The following is a 20,000-nucleotide window of genomic DNA, read 5'->3' as shown; positions in this document are numbered from 1 at the left end:
CACAACATCCCACAGAGAGAAACAGAAAGTAACCTACAACAGAACTATTGTACCACAACATCCCACAGAGAGAAACAGAAAGTAACCTACAACAGAACTATTGTACCACAACATCCCACAGAGAGAAACAGAAACAGAAATTGTAACAACATCCCACAGAGAGAAACAACAGAACTATTGTACCACAACATCCCACAGAGAGAAACAGAAAGTAACCTACAACAGAACTATTGTACCACAACATCCCACAGAGAGAAACAGAAAGTAACCTACAACAGAACTATTGTACCACAACATCCCACAGAGAGAAACAGAAAGTAACCTACAACAGAACTATTGTACCACAACATCCCACAGAGAGAAACAGAAAGTAACCTACAACAGAACTATTGTACCACAACATCCCACAGAGAGAAACAGAAAGTAACCTACAACAGAACTATTGTACCACAACATCCCACAGAGAGAAACAGAAAGTAACCTACAACAGAACTATTGACCACAAAACAGAAACAGAAAGTAACCTACAACAGAACTATTGTACCACAACATCCCACAGAGAGAAACAGAAACAGAAAGTAACAACATACAGAGAGAAACAGAAAGTAACTACAACAGAACTATTGTACCACAACATCCCACAGAGAGAAACAGAAAGTAACCTACAACAGAACTATTGTACCACAACATCCCACAGAGAGAAACAGAAAGTAACCTACAACAGAACTATTGTACCACAACATCCCACAGAGAGAAACAGAAAGTAACCTACAACAGAACTATTGTACCACAACATCCCACAGAGAGAAACAGAAAGTAACCTACAACAGAACTATTGTACCACAACATCCCACAGAGAGAAACAGAAAGTAACCTACAACAGAACTATTGTACCACAACATCCCACAGATTGAGAAACAGAAAGTAACCTACAACAGAACTATTGTACCACAACATCCCACAGAGAGAAACAGAAAGTAACCTACAACAGAACTATTGTACCACAACATCCCACAGAGAGAAACAGAAAGTAACCTACAACAGAACTATTGTACCACAACATCCCACAGAGAGAAACAGAAAGTAACCTACAACAGAACTATTGTACCACAACATCCCACAGAGAGAAACAGTAACCTAAACAGAAAGTAACCTACAACAGAACTATTGTACCACAACATCCCACAGAGAGAAACAGAAAGTAACCTACAACAGAACTATTGTACCACAACATCCCACAGAGAGAAACAGAAAGTAACCTACAACAGAACTATTGTACCACAACATCCCACAGAGAGAAACAGAAAGTAACCTACAACAGAACTATTGTACCACAACATCCCACAGAGAGAAACAGAAAGTAACCTACAACAGAACTATTGTACCACAACATCCCACAGAGAGAAACAGAAAGTAACCTACAACAGAACTATTGTACCACAACATCCCACAGAGAGAAACAGAAAGTAACCTACAACAGAACTATTGTACCACAACATCCCACAGAGAGAAACAGAAAGTAACCTACAACAGAACTATTGTACCACAACATCCCACAGAGAGAAACAGAAAGTAACCTACAACAGAACTATTGTACCACAACATCCCACAGAGAGAAACAGAAAGTAACCTACAACAGAACTATTGTACCACAACATCCCACAGAGAGAAACAGAAAGTAACCTACAACAGAACTATTGTACCACAACATCCCACAGAGAGAAACAGAAAGTAACCTACAACAGAACTATTGTACCACAACATCCCACAGAGAGAAACAGAAAGTAACCTACAACAGAACTATTGTACCACAACATCCCACAGAGAGAAACAGAAAGTAACCTACAACAGAACTATTGTACCACAACATCCCACAGAGAGAAACAGAAAGTAACCTACAACAGAACTATTGTACCACAACATCCCACAGAGAGAAACAGAAAGTAACCTACAACAGAACTATTGTACCACAACATCCCACAGAGAGAAACAGAAAGTAACCTACAACAGAACTATTGTACCACAACATCCCACAGAGAGAAACAGAAATTGTACCACAACATCCCACAGAGAGAAACAGAAAGTAACCTACAACAGAACTATTGTACCACAACATTGTACCACAACATCCCACAGAGAGAAACAGAAAGTAACCTACAACAGAACTATTGTACCACAACATCCCACAGAGAGAAACAGAAAGTAACCTACAACAGAACTATTGTACCACAACATCCCACAGAGAGAAACAGAAAGTAACCTACAACAGAACTATTGTACCACAACATCCCACAGAGAGAAACAGAAAGTAACCTACAACAGAACTATTGTACCACAACATCCCACAGAGAGAAACAGAAAGTAACCTACAACAGAACTATTGTACCACAACATCCCACAGAGAGAAACAGAAAGTAACCTACAACAGAACTATTGTACCACAACATCCCACAGAGAGAGAAACAGAAAGTAACCTACAACAGAACTATTGTAACCTACACAGAACATCCCACAGAGAGAAACAGAAAGTAACCTACAACAGAACTATTGTACCACAACATCCCACAGAGAGAAACAGAAAGTAACCTACAACAGAACTATTGTACCACAACATCCCACAGAGAGAAACAGAAAGTAACCTACAACAGAACTATTGTACCACAACATCCCACAGAGAGAAACAGAAAGTAACCTACAACAGAACTATTGTACCACAACATCCCACAGAGAGAAACAGAAAGTAACCTACAACAGAACTATTGTACCACAACATCCCACAGAGAGAAACAGAAAGTAACCTACAACAGAACTATTGTACCACAACATCCCACAGAGAGAAACAGAAAGTAACCTACAACAGAACTATTGTACCACAACATCCCACAGAGAGAAACAGAAAGTAACCTACAACAGAACTATTGTACCACAACATCCCACAGAGAGAAACAGAAAGTAACCTACAACAGAACTATTGTACCACAACATCCCACAGAGAGAAACAGAAAGTAACCTACAACAGAACTATTGTACCACAACATCCCACAGAGAGAAACAGAAAGTAACCTACAACAGAACTATTGTACCACAACATCCCACAGAGAGAAACATAAGGACACTTTTGCGACAGGTCAGATAATTAAACCCAAACAGACTTGGGACCAAAAGAGCCGTACTCCAGAAGGCTCTCTCCAAAACATGGCTGGTCCTGTAGCTCAGTTGGTAGAGCATGGCGCTTGTAACGCCAGGGTAGTGGGTTCGATTCCCGGGACCACCCATACATAGAATGTATGCACACATGACTGTAAGTCGCTTTGGATAAAAGCGTCTGCTAAATGGCATATTATTTATTATTATTATTAACACAATTAGAGATGTGGGCTGAGCGGTGAGTGTTGGTTTCCATGGTAACTGATTAAACGCTGTATTTAGGACTCCTATATAGTGATGAGTAAATCAGTGGTCCCTCCACATAGTGATGAGTAAATCAGTGGTCCCTCCACATAGTGATGAGTAAATCAGTGGTCCCTCCACATAGTGATGAGTAAATCAGTGGTCCCTCCACATAGTGATGAGTAAATCAGTGGTCCCTCCACATAGTGATGAGTAAATCAGTGGTCCCTCCACATAGTGATGAGTAAATCAGTGGTCCCTCCACATAGTGATGAGTAAATCAGTGGTCCCTCCACATAGTGATGAGTAAATCAGTGGTCCCTCCACATAGTGATGAGTAAATCAGTGGTGCCTCCACATAGTGATGAGTAAATCAGTGGTCCCTCCACATAGTGATGAGTAAATCAGTGGTCCCTCCACATAGTGATGAGTAAATCAGTGGTCCCTCCACATAGTGATGAGTAAATCAGTGGTCCCTCCACATAGTGATGAGTAAATCAGTGGTCCCTCCACATAGTGATGAGTAAATCAGTGGTCCCTCCATTATGGTGTAATAAATCAATCATAAATACATTCTGGTATAATAAATACATTCTGGTATAATAAATCAATAATAAATACATTCTGGTATAATAAATCAATAATAAATACATTCTGGTATAATAAATCAATAATAAATACATTCTGGTATAATAAACCAATAATAAATACATTCTGTGTATAATAAATCAATAATAAATACATTCTGGTATAATAAATACATTCTGGTATAATAAATCAATAATAAATACATTCTGGTATAATAAATACATTCTGGTATAATAAATCAATAATAAATACATTCTGGTATAATAAATACAGTATAATAAATCAATAATAAATACATTCTGGTATAATAAATCAATAATAAATACATTCTGGTATAATAAATACATTCTGGTATAATAAATCAATAATAAATACATTCTGGTATAATAAATACATTCTAGTATAATAAATCAATAATAAATACATTCTGGTATAATAAATCAATAATAAATACATTCTGGTATAATAAAATCAATAATAAATACATTCTGGTATAATAAATCAATAATAAATACATTCTGGTATAATAAATACATTCTGGTATAATAAATCAATAATAAATACATTCTGGATATAATAAATAAATTCTGGTATAATAAATCAATAATAAATACATTCTGGTATAATAAATACATTCTGGTATAATAAATCAAATAAATACATTCTGGTATAATAATAAATCAATAATAAATACATTCTGGTATAATAAATACATTCTGGTATAATAAATCAATAATAAATACATTCTGGTATAATAAATCAATAATAAATACATTCTGGTATAATAAATCAATAATAAATACATTCTGGTATAATAAATCAATAATAAATACATTCTGGTATAATAAATCAATAATAAATACATTCTGGTATAATAAATCAATAATAAATACATTCTGGTATATAATAAATCAATAATAAATACATTCTGGTATAATAAATACAATAATAAATACATTCTGGTATAATAAATACATTCTGGTATAATAAATCAATAATAAATACATTCTGGTATAATAAATACATTCTGGTATAATAAATCAATAATAAATACATTCTGGTATAATAAATCAATAATAAATACATTCTGGTATAATAAATCAATAATAAATACATTCTGGTATAATAAATACATTCTGGTATAATAAATACATTCTGGTAAATAAATCAATAATAAATACATTCTGGTATAATAAATCAATAATAAATACATTCTGGTATAATAAATCAATAATAAATACATTCTGGTATAATAAATCAATAATAAATACATTCTGGTATAATAAAACATCTGGTATAATAAATCATTCTGGTATAATAAATACATTCTGGTATAATAAATCAATAATAAATACATTCTGGTATAATAAATACATTCTGGTATAATAAATACATTCTGGTATAATAAATCAATAATAAATACATTATGGTATAATAAATCAATAATAAATACATTCTGGTATAATAAATCAATAATAAATACATTCTGGTATAATAAATACATTCTGGTATAATAAATCAATAATAAATACATTCTGGTATAATAAATCAATAATAAATACATTCTGGTATAATAAATCAATAATAAATACATTCTGGTATAATAAATCAATAATAAATACATTCTGGTATAATAAATCAATAATAAATACATTCTGGTATAATAAATCAATAATAAATACATTCTGGTATAATAAATCAATAATAAATACATTCTGGTATAATAAATCAATAATAAATACATTCTGGTATAATAAATACATTCTGGTATAATAAATCAATAATAAATACATTCTGGTATAATAAATCACTAATAAATACATTCTGGTATAATAAATCAATAATAAATACATTCTGGTATAATAAATACATTCTGGTATAATAAATCAATAATAAATACATTCTGGTATAATAAATCAATAATAAATACATTCTGGTATAATAAATCAATAATAAATACATTCTGGTATAATAAATAATTCTGGTATAATAAATCTAATAAATACATTCTGGTATAATAAATCAATAATAAATACATTCTGGTATAATAAATCAATAATAAATACATTCTGGTATAATAAATCAATAATAAATACATTATGGTATAATAAATCAATAATAAATACATTCTGGTATAATAAATCAATAATAAATACATTCTGGTATAATAAATACATTCTGGTATAATAAATACATTCTGGTATAATAAATACATTCTGGTATAATAAATCAATAATAAATACATTCTGGTATAATAAATCAATAATAAATACATTCTGGTATAATAAATCAATAATAAATACATTCTGGTATAATAAATACATTCTGGTATAATAAATACATTCTGGTATAATAAATACATTCTGGTATAATAAATCAATAATAAATACATTCTGGTATAATAAATCAATAATAAATACATTCTGGTATAATAAATACATTCTGGTATAATAAATACATTATGGTATAATAAATACATTCTGGTATAATAAATACATTCTGGTATAATAAATACATTCTGGTATAATAAATCAATAATAAATACATTCTGGTATAATAAATCAATAATAAATACATTCTGGTATAATAAATCAATAATAAATACATTCTGGTATAATAAATCAATAATAAATACATTCTGGTATAATAAATACATTCTGGTATAATAAATACATTATGGTATAATAAATACATTCTGGTATAATAAATCAATAATAAATACATTCTGGTATAATAAATCAATAATAAATACATTATGGTATAATAAATACATTCTGGTATAATAAATCAATAATAAATACATTCTGGTATAATAAATACATTCTGGTATAATAAATACATTCTGGTATAATAAATACATTCTGGTATAATAAATACATTATGGTATAATAAATACATTCTGGTATAATAAATCAATAATAAATACATTCTGGTATAATAAATCAATAATAAATACATTATGGTATAATAAATCAATAATAAATACATTCTGGTATAATAAATACATTATGGTATAATAAATCAATAATAAATACATTCTGGTATAATAAATACATTATGGTATAATAAATCAATAATAAATACATTCTGGTATAATAAATCAATAATAAATACATTCTGGTATAATAAATCAATAATAAATACATTCTGGTATAATAAATCAATAATAAATACATTCTGGTATAATAAATCAATAATAAATACATTCTGGTATAATAAATCAATAATAAATACATTCTGGTATAATAAATCAATAATAAATACATTATGGTATAATAAATACATTCTGGTATAATAAATACATTCTGGTATAATAAATCAATAATAAATACATTCTGGTATAATAAATACATTCTGGTATAATAAATCAATAATAAATACATTCTGGTATAATAAATCAATAATAAATACATTCTGGTATAATAAATACATTCTGGTATAATAAATACATTCTGGTATAATAAATCAATAATAAATACATTCTGGTATAATAAATCAATAATAAATACATTCTGGTATAATAAATACATTCTGGTATAATAAATCAATAATAAATACATTCTGGTATAATAAATACATTCTGGTATAATAAATCAATAATAAATACATTCTGGTATAATAAATACATTCTGGTATAATAAATACATTCTGGTATAATAAATCAATAATAAATACATTCTGGTATAATAAATACATTCTGGTATAATAAATACATTCTGGTATAATAAATCAATAATAAATACATTCTGGTATAATAAATACATTCTGGTATAATAAATCAATAATAAATACATTCTGGTATAATAAATACATTCTGGTATAATAAATCAATAATAAATACATTCTGGTATAATAAATCAATAATAAATACATTCTGGTATAATAAATACATTCTGGTATAATAAATACATTCTGGTATAATAAATACATTCTGGTATAATAAATCAATAATAAATACATTCTGGTATAATAAATACATTCTGGTATAATAAATCAATAATAAATACATTCTGGTATAATAAATACATTCTGGTATAATAAATCAATAATAAATACATTCTGGTATAATAAATACATTCTGGTATAATAAATCAATAATAAATACATTCTGGTATAATAAATCAATAATAAATACATTCTGGTATAATAAATCAATAATAAATACATTCTGGTATAATAAATACATTCTGGTATAATAAATCAATAATAAATACATTCTGGTATAATAAATCAATAATAAATACATTCTGGTATAATAAATCAATAATAAATACATTCTGGTATAATAAATCAATAATAAATACATTCTGGTATAATAAATACATTATGGTATAATAAATACATTCTGGTATAATAAATACATTCTGGTATAATAAATCAATAATAAATACATTCTGGTATAATAAATCAATAATAAATACATTCTGGTATAATAAATACATTCTGGTATAATAAATCAATAATAAATACATTCTGGTATAATAAATCAATAATAAATACATTCTGGTATAATAAATACATTCTGGTATAATAAATACATTCTGGTATAATAAATCAATAATAAATACATTCTGGTATAATAAATACATTCTGGTATAATAAATCAATAATAAATACATTCTGGTATAATAAATACAATAATAAATACATTCTGGTATAATAAATATAATAAATACATTCTGGTATAATAAATCATTCTGGTATAATAAATACAATAATAAATACATTCTGGTATAATAAATCAATAATAAATACATTCTGGTATAATAAATACATTCTGGTATAATAAATACATTCTGGTATAATAAATCAATAATAAATACATTCTGGTATAATAAATACATTCTGGTATAATAAATCAATAATAAATACATTCTGGTATAATAAATTAATAATAAATACATTCTGGTATAATAAATACATTCTGGTATAATAAATACATTCTGGTATAATAAATCAATAATAAATACATTCTGGTATAATAAATCAATAATAAATACATTCTGGTATAATAAATCAATAATAAATACATTCTGGTATAATAAATCAATAATAAATACATTCTGGTATAATAAATACATTCTGGTATAATAAATCAATAATAAATACATTCTGGTATAATAAATCAATAATAAATACATTCTGGTATAATAAATCAATAATAAATACATTCTGGTATAATAAATCAATAATAAATACATTCTGGTATAATAAATCAATAATAAATACATTCTGGTATAATAAATCAATAATAAATACATTCTGGTATAATAAATCAATAATAAATACATTCTGGTATAATAAATCAATAATAAATACATTCTGGTATAATAAATACATTCTGGTATAATAAATCAATAATAAATACATTCTGGTATAATAAATCAATAATAAATACATTCTGGTATAATAAATCAATAATAAATACATTCTGGTATAATAAATACATTCTGGTATAATAAATCAATAATAAATACATTCTGGTATAATAAATCAATAATAAATACATTCTGGTATAATAAATACATTCTGGTATAATAAATCAATAATAAATACATTCTGGTATAATAAATCAATAATAAATACATTCTGGTATAATAAATCAATAATAAATACATTCTGGTATAATAAATCAATAATAAATACATTCTGGTATAATAAATCAATAATAAATACATTCTGGTATAATAAATCAATAATAAATACATTCTGGTATAATAAATACATTCTGGTATAATAAATACATTCTGGTATAATAAATACATTCTGGTATAATAAATCAATAATAAATACATTCTGGTATAATAAATCAATAATAAATACATTCTGGTATAATAAATACATTCTGGTATAATAAATCAATAATAAATACATTCTGGTATAATAAATCAATAATAAATACATTCTGGTATAATAAATCAATAATAAATACATTCTGGTATAATAAATCAATAATAAATACATTCTGGTATAATAAATCAATAATAAATACATTCTGGTATAATAAATCAATAATAAATACATTCTGGTATAATAAATACATTATGGTATAATAAATACATTCTGGTATAATAAATACATTCTGGTATAATAAATACATTCTGGTATAATAAATCAATAATAAATACATTCTGGTATAATAAATCAATAATAAATACATTCTGGTATAATAAATCAATAATAAATACATTCTGGTATAATAAATCAATAATAAATACATTCTGGTATAATAAATACATTCTGGTATAATAAATACATTCTGGTATAATAAATACATTCTGGTATAATAAATCAATAATAAATACATTCTGGTATAATAAATACATTCTGGTATAATAAATCAATAATAAATACATTCTGGTATAATAAATCAATAATAAATACATTCTGGTATAATAAATACATTCTGGTATAATAAATACATTCTGGTATAATAAATCAATAATAAATACATTCTGGTATAATAAATACATTCTGGTATAATAAATCAATAATAAATACATTCTGGTATAATAAATCAATAATAAATACATTCTGGTATAATAAATCAATAATAAATACATTCTGGTATAATAAATCAATAATAAATACATTCTGGTATAATAAATCAATAATAAATACATTCTGGTATAATAAATACATTCTGGTATAATAAATCAATAATAAATACATTATGGTATAATAAATACATTCTGGTATAATAAATCAATAATAAATACATTCTGGTATAATAAATCAATAATAAATACATTCTGGTATAATAAATCAATAATAAATACATTCTGGTATAATAAATCAATAATAAATACATTCTGGTATAATAAATCAATAATAAATACATTATGGTATAATAAATACATTCTGGTATAATAAATCAATAATAAATACATTCTGGTATAATAAATCAATAATAAATACATTCTGGTATAATAAATCAATAATAAATACATTCTGGTATAATAAATCAATAATAAATACATTCTGGTATAATAAATCAATAATAAATACATTCTGGTATAATAAATCAATAATAAATACATTCTGGTATAATAAATACATTCTGGTATAATAAATCAATAATAAATACATTCTGGTATAATAAATCAATAATAAATACATTCTGGTATAATAAATCAATAATAAATACATTCTGGTATAATAAATACATTCTGGTATAATAAATCAATAATAAATACATTCTGGTATAATAAATACATTCTGGTATAATAAATCAATAATAAATACATTCTGGTATAATAAATCAATAATAAATACATTCTGGTATAATAAATCAATAATAAATACATTCTGGTATAATAAATCAATAATAAATACATTCTGGTATAATAAATCAATAATAAATACATTCTGGTATAATAAATACATTCTGGTATAATAAATCAATAATAAATACATTCTGGTATAATAAATACATTCTGGTATAATAAATCAATAATAAATACATTATGGTATAATAAATCAATAATAAATACATTCTGGTATAATAAATTAATAATAAATACATTCTGGTATAATAAATACATTCTGGTATAATAAATCAATAATAAATACATTCTGGTATAATAAATCAATAATAAATACATTCTGGTATAATAAATCAATAATAAATACATTCTGGTATAATAAATACATTCTGGTATAATAAATCAATAATAAATACATTCTGGTATAATAAATACATTCTGGTATAATAAATCAATAATAAATACATTCTGGTATAATAAATACATTCTGGTATAATAAATCAATAATAAATACATTCTGGTATAATAAATCAATAATAAATACATTCTGGTATAATAAATCAATAATAAATACATTCTGGTATAATAAATCAATAATAAATACATTCTGGTATAATAAATCAATAATAAATACATTCTGGTATAATAAATCAATAATAAATACATTCTGGTATAATAAATACATTCTGGTATAATAAATCAATAATAAATACATTCTGGTATAATAAATCAATAATAAATACATTCTGGTATAATAAATACATTCTGGTATAATAAATCAATAATAAATACATTCTGGTATAATAAATCAATAATAAATACATTCTGGTATAATAAATACATTTTGGTATAATAAATCAATAATAAATACATTCTGGTATAATAAATCAATCATAAATACATTCTGGTATAATAAATCAATAATAAATACATTCTGGTATAATAAATACATTTTGGTATAATAAATACATTCTGGTATAATAAATACATTCTGGTATAATAAATACATTCTGGTATAATAAATCAATAATAAATACATTCTGGTATAATAAATACATTTGGTATAATAAATCAATCATAAAATACATTCTGGTATAATAAATCAATAATAAATACATTCTGGTATAATAAATCAATAATAAATACATTCTGGTATAATAAATACATTCTGGTATAATAAATCAATAATAAATACATTCTGGTATAATAAATCAATAATAAATACATTCTGGTATAATAAATCACTAATAAATACATTCTGGTATAATAAATACATTCTGGTATAATAAATACATTCTGGTATAATAAATCAATAATAAATACATTCTGGTATAATAAATCAATAATAAATACATTCTGGTATAATAAATACATTCTGGTATAATAAATCAATAATAAATACATTCTGGTATAATAAATCAATAATAAATACATTATGGTATAATAAATCAATAATAAATACATTCTGGTATAATAAATCAATAATAAATACATTCTGGTATAATAAATACATTCTGGTATAATAAATCAATAATAAATACATTCTGGTATAATAAATACATTCTGGTATAATAAATCAATAATAAATACATTCTGGTATAATAAATACATTCTGGTATAATAAATCAATAATAAATACATTCTGGTATAATAAATCAATAATAAATACATTCTGGTATAATAAATCAATAATAAATACATTCTGGTATAATAAATACATTCTGGTATAATAAATCAATCATAAATACATTCTGGTATAATAAATACATTCTGGTATAATAAATCAATAATAAATACATTCTGGTATAATAAATCAATAATAAATACATTCTGGTATAATAAATCAATAATAAATACATTCTGGTATAATAAATCAATAATAAATACATTCTGGTATAATAAATACATTCTGGTATAATAAATACATTCTGGTATAATAAATCAATAATAAATACATTCTGGTATAATAAATACATTCTGGTATAATAAATCAATAATAAATACATTCTGGTATAATAAATCAATAATAAATACATTCTGGTATAATAAATCAATAATAAATACATTCTGGTATAATAAATACATTCTGGTATAATAAATCAATAATAAATACATTCTGGTATAATAAATACATTCTGGTATAATAAATCAATAATAAATACATTCTGGTATAATAAATCAATAATAAATACATTCTGGTATAATAAATACATTCTGGTATAATAAATACATTCTGGTATAATAAATACATTCTGGTATAATAAATCAATAATAAATACATTCTGGTATAATAAATCAATAATAAATACATTCTGGTATAATAAATCAATAATAAATACATTCTGGTATAATAAATCAATAATAAATACATTCTGGTATAATAAATCAATAATAAATACATTCTGGTATAATAAATCAATAATAAATACATTCTGGTATAATAAATCAATAATAAATACATTCTGGTTTAATAAATCACTAATAAATACATTATGGTATAATAAATCAATAATACAGCCATTCTGGTACATAATAGATCAATAAAGTGTCCTACCTCGCTGGAGTCCTCCTGCTGGTTGATGACAGTCAGTGCGTCCTCCGCTGCCTGTCTCTTGGCCTCTGCCACCGTACGCTCCATCTTGGACCGTTCTGAGCTGATCATCTGATGGGCCTTCCTCTCTGCCTCTGAAACCGCCTTCTGGAGCTCTGACATGGCCTGGCGCTTCACCTCGTTCACAGCCTCTTCTGAAACACATTCAGAGATATCATCAAGGACCCCTAACCCTTTAACCTGAAACACTACCCCCAAACCCTAACCCACCCTCCTACTCTAACCCTGCAGTCTATCACAGTGCCATCCGTTTTGTCACCAAAGCCTCATACACTACCCACAACTGCGACCTGTACGCTCTCGTTGGTTGGCCCTCGCTTCATACTCGTCGCCAAACCCATTGGCTACAGGTTATCTACATGTCACTGCTAGGTAAAGCGCCGCCTTATCTCAGCTCACTGGTCACCATAGCAGCACCCACTCGTAGCACGCGCTCCAGCAGGTATATCTCACTGGTCATCCCCAAAGCCAATTCGTCCTTTGGTCATCTTTCCTTCCAGTTCTCTGCTGCCAATGACTGGAGCGAACTGCAAACATCTCTGAGGCTGGAGACTCATATCACCCTCACTAGCTTTAAGCACCAGCTGCCAGAGCAGCTCACAGATCACTGCACCTGTACATAGCTCATCTGTAAACAGGCCATCCAACTATCTCATCCCCATACTGTATTTATTTATTTATCTTTCCCCTTTACACCCCAGTATCTCTACTTGCACATTAATCTTCTGCACTTCTACCATTCCAGTGTTTAATTGCTATTTTGTAATTACTTCGCCACCATGGCCTATTTATTGCCTTAACTCCCTTATCTTACCTCATTTGCACTCACTGTATATAGACTTTTTGTTTTCTTTTGTTCTACTGTATTATTGACTGTATGTTTTGTTTATTCCATGTGTAACTCTGTGTTGTTGTGTGTGGAATTGCTATGCGTTATCTTGGCCAGGTCGCAGTAGCAAATGAGAACTTGTTCTCAACTAGCCTACCTGGTTAAATAAAGGTGAAATCCTATATTAAAGACATTTAATGAGCCCTACATTAAAGACATTTAATTTAATGAGCCCTATATTAAAGACATTTAATGAGCCCTACATTAAAGACATTTAATGAGCCCTACATTAAAGACATTTAATGAGCCCTACATTAAAGACATTTAATGAGCCCTACATTTAAAGCCCCATTTAATGAGCCCTACATTAAAGACATTTAATGAGCCCTATATTAAAGACATTTAATGAGCCCCATATTAAAGACATTAAAGACATTTAATGAGCCCTACATTAAATACATTTAATGAGCCCTATTATTAAATACATGACATTTAATGAGTCCTACATTAAAGACATTTAATGAGCCCTACATTAAAGACATTTAATGAGCCCTACATTAAAGACATTTAATGAGCCCTATTATTAATGAAGACATTTAATGAGCCCTACATTAAAGACATTTAATGAGCCCTATATTAAATACATGTAATGAGTCCTACATTAAAGACATTTAATGAGCTCTACAGTAAAGACATTTCATGAGTGCCTTACATGACAGACATTAAAAGTCTTTAATATAGGGCTCATTAAATGTCTTTAATGTAGGGCTCATTAAATGTCTAATGTAGGGCTCATTAAATGTCTTTAATATATGGCTCATTAAATGTCTTTAATATAGATAGGGCTCATTAAATGTCTTTAATATAGGGCTCATTAATATATGCCATTTAGCAGACGCTTTTATCCCAAGCGACTTACAGTCATGTGTGCATACATTCTACGTATGGGTGGTCCCGGGAATCGAACCCACTACCCTGGCGTTACAAGCGCCATGCTCTACCAACTGAGCTACAGAAGGACCACTCATCAAGTAAACAATACAATATATCATCTGAGTATCCTAGCAGACCTTGACTCTTGACTCTTACCTTGTATTTCTCACCAGGTATCTAATTTTGTGTGATCAGGCTTTTATGAAGAAGACTTTCATAAACAATGATCAGCAGTGAGCTAATTTCACTGTAGGTTTATTATTGTCTAATTACTTTCCATATGCTAATGACTCATTAAAAAAAGGAAGTAGTTGTGTTTAATTGGTTTGATCCACTAGAGAGAAGGTGCGTGATGTCTGGGTTTTACAGCACATCGTTGGAAAATAAATTGCACGGATGATTTCTGCGTTTGATATAGACGAGTTGTCGACACGAAGATCCAAACATTTGATGCTTTTGTTTTGGCTTTTCGTGTGTATGAGGTAATTTATCAGGTCATTCCGTGTATATTTATTTTAAATTCATATGTAAAAGATACACTTTCAGCTCATTTGGCGTTGGCACATTCTCTAACCTTAAACATGTGGGTAGTAAATTTTAACGTCAGGAGCGAGACGAAGGCTTTTGTTTTTGTTGCCTACATCAAGGTTGTAACTTGACTAATTGTGTATGCAAATCAGGCAATTTATATTTAAATTATGCATTTCTATTGTGCTCCCAACAGCACAGCAGAGGAGGAGGGGGAGGAGGAGAGGAGGAGGGGTTGAGGAGGAGGAGGAGGAGGAAAGAGGAGGAGGAGCAGGTGGAGGAGGAGGGGAAGAGGAGCAGAGGGAGAGGAGGAGGAGCAGAGGAGGAGGGGAGGAGGAGGAAAGAGGAGGAGGAGGAAAGAGGAGGAGGAGCAGGTGGAGGAGGAGGGGAAGAGGAGCAGAGGGAGAGGAGGAGCAGGTGGAGGAGTAGGGGAAGAGGAGCAGAGGGAGAGGAGGAGGAGCAGAGGAGGAGGGGAGGAGGAGGAGGGGAGGAGGAGGAAAGAGGAGGAGGAGCAGGTGGAGGAGGAGGGGAAGAGGAGCAGAGGGAGAGGAGGAGGAGCAGAGGAGGAGGGGAGGAGGAGGAAAGAGGAGGAGGAGCAGGTGGAGGAGGAGGGGAAGAGGAGCAGAGGGAGAGGAGGAGGAGCAGAGGGGGAGGGGAGGGGAGGAGGAGGAGCAGGGGGAGGAGGAGGGGAGGAGGAGGAGGAAAGAGGTGGAGGAGGAGCAGGTGGAGGAGGAGGGGAGGAGGAGGAAGAGGGGGAGCAGAGGGAGAGGAGGAGCAGGTGGAGGAGGGGGGAGGAGGAGGAGGAGGAGGGAGGAGGAGGAGGAGGGGAGGAGGAGGAGGGGAGGAGGAAAGAGGAGGGGAGGAGGAAAGAGGAGGAGGAGCAGTTGGAGGAGGAGGAGGGGAGGAGGAGCAGAGGGAGAGGAGGAGGAGCAGAGGAGCAGGGGAGGAGGAGGAGTAAAGAGGAGGAGGAGCAGGTGGAGGAGGAGGGGAAGAGGAGCAGAGGGAGTGGAGGAGCAGGTGGAGGAGGAGGGGAGGAGGAGGAGGAGGAGGAAAGAGGAGGAGGAGGAGGTGGAGGAGGAGGGGAGGAGGAGCAGAGGGAGAGGAGGAGGAGGAGAGGAGGAGGACATTGTGCATGGCGTGTGTGTGTCTGGTGTCTGAATGTTTATTACGGACTGTAAACGTTTAACTCCACTCCAACAGATGTGTTGGTTGCCGGTCCTCCGTTGTATAAAATCCTCCACAGGGCCGTGAAAAGGGATTTGCCTCCTTTCTCTACTTTTGAAAATGTTTGATACTGAATCAAATCAGATCTTCAACCAAAACCACATTTTAGATAAAGGGAACCTGAGTGAACAAATAACACAACAATGACATACTTACATACAATGCCTCTGTGTGAAAACATGAATCTCCCCCTGACACTCCATAACTGGTTGTGCCACCTTTATCTGCACTGACTCCAACCAAACACTTCCTGTAGTTGATCAGTCCACCTTTATCTGCACTGACTCCAACCAAACACTTCCTGTAGTTGATCAGTCCACCTTTATCTGCAATGACTCCAACCAAACACTTCCTGTAGTTGATCAGTCCACCTTTATCTGCAATGACTCCAACCAAACACTTCCTGTAGTTGATCAGTCCACCTTTATCTGCAATGACTCCAACCAAACACTTCCTGTAGTTGATCAGTCCACCTTTAGCTGCCATGACTCCAACCAAACACTTCCTGTAGTTGTTGATCAGTCCACCTTTAGCTGCAATGACTCCAACCAAACACTTCCTGTAGTTGTTGATCAGTCCACCTTTAGCTGCCATGACTCCAACCAAACACTTCCTGTAGTTGTTGATCAGTCCACCTTTAGCTGCAATGACTCCAACCAAACACTTCCTGTAGTTGATCAGTCCACCTTTAGCTGCAATGACTCCAACCAAACACTTCCTGTAGTTGTTGATCAGTCCACCTTTAGCTGCCATGACTCCAACCAAACACTTCCTGTAGTTGATCAGTCCACCTTTAGCTGCCATGACTCCAACCAAACACTTCCTGTAGTTGTTGATCAGTCCACCTTTAGCTGCCATGACTCCAAACACTTCCGGTAGTTGATCAGTCCACCTTTATCTGCAATGACTCCAACCAAACACTTCCTGTAGTTGTTGATCAGTCCACCTTTAGCTGCAATGACTCCAACCAAACACTTCCTGTAGTTGATCAGTCCACCTTTAGCTGCCATGACTCCAACCAAACACTTCCTGTAGTTGATCAGTCCACCTTTAGCTGTAATGACTCCAACCAAACACTTCCTGTAGTTGATCAGTCCACCTTTATCTGCAATGACTCCAACCAAACACTTCCTGTAGTTGTTGATCAGTCCACCTTTAGCTGCAACGACTCCAACCAAACACTTCCTGTAGTTGATCAGTCCACCTTTATCTGCAATGACTCCAACCAAACACTTCCTGTAGTTGATCAGTCCACCTTTATCTGCAATGACTCCAACCAAACACTTCCTGTAGTTGATCAGTCCACCTTTAGCTGCAATGACTCCAACCAAACACTTCCTGTAGTTGATCAGTCCACCTTTAGCTGCCATGACTCCAATCAAACGCTTCCTGTGGTTGATCAGTCCACCTTTAGCTGCCATGACTCCAACCAACCACTTCCTGTAGTTGATCAGTCTACTTTAGCTGCCATGACTCCAACCAAACACTTCCGGTAGTTGATCAGTCCACCTTTAGCTGTAATGACTCCAATCAAACGTAAATTCGCTAGTTACAGCAGTTCTGATCAGTCCACCTTAGCTGCCACGACGTGGAGTCCAATCAAAAAACGCAATCCCGTGGTTGATCAGTCCACCTCCACTTAGCTGTTATGACTCCAACCAACCACTTCCTAGATTAGTATTTTGATCATGTCTACTAATTTAGCATTTAAGATCAATGACTCCAACCTAAGAAAACACTTCCTGTAGGGTTGATCAGTCCACCTTTAGGTTCCATGACTCCAACCAAACGTAAATGTTAGTTACAGCAGTTCTGCATGGAAGAGTGGGCTAAGCGCCATGCTCTACCAACTGAGCCACAGAAGAACCAAATGGCTTCTACCTTACCAAATGGGTTCTACCGTACCAAATGGGTTCTACCGTACCAAAATTCCTCCACAGCGACGTGGAGTCAAAATATGCAAAAAATAGAGCCAATCAGAACGGGGTAAATACATTTGACGGCCCTGTACGTCTCCACTGGGTCAATGTGTTAGTGAGCCTCTCAAACAGAACGGATTATTCACAGCGGAAGAAATAGATTATGTATTTTGAAGATGATACCAATCTAATTCATTGTCATTTAAGATCATTTGTGTGATTTATTCATACACTCTAAGAATAAAAGGGTTCCAATAGGGTTCTTCGACTGTCCCCATAGAATATCTCTTTTTGGGTTCCAGGTAGAACCCTTTTTGGTTCCACACTCTAGTAACCGGAAGGTTGCAAGTTCAAACCCCTGAGCTGACAAGGTACAAAATCTGTCGTTCTGCCCCTGAACAAGGCATTTAACCCACTGTTCCCAGGCCGTCATTGGAAATAAGAATTTGTTCTTAACTGACTTGCCTGGTTTAATAAAGGTTAAATAAAGGTTAAATAAAGGTTAAATAAAGGTTAAAAAAAATGTAGAACACTATGTAAAAGGAACACAAAAGGGTTCTACCTCGTACCAAATGGGTTCTACCTCGTACCAAATGGGTTCTACCTCGTACCAAATGGCTTCTACCTCGTACCAAATGGGTTCTACCTCGTACCAAATGGGTTCTACCTCGTACCAAATGGGTTCTACCTGGAACCCAAACAGGGTTCTTCAA

At 30.7% G+C, this 20,000-nt stretch overlaps 1 pseudogene; it reads right to left on the bottom strand.

The window, feature by feature from the left end:
* Nucleotides 1–20,000, bottom strand: part of LOC127909594 (protein CBFA2T1-like) — a 93,802-nt pseudogene that overhangs the window by 1,209 nt on the left and 72,593 nt on the right.

Source organism: Oncorhynchus keta, chromosome 19, assembly GCF_023373465.1.
Source record: "Oncorhynchus keta strain PuntledgeMale-10-30-2019 chromosome 19, Oket_V2, whole genome shotgun sequence".
NCBI classification, from domain to species: Eukaryota; Metazoa; Chordata; class Actinopteri; order Salmoniformes; family Salmonidae; genus Oncorhynchus; species Oncorhynchus keta.
Note: the sequence above shows the minus strand (reverse complement) of the source record. Positions and strands in the feature narration are given on the sequence as shown.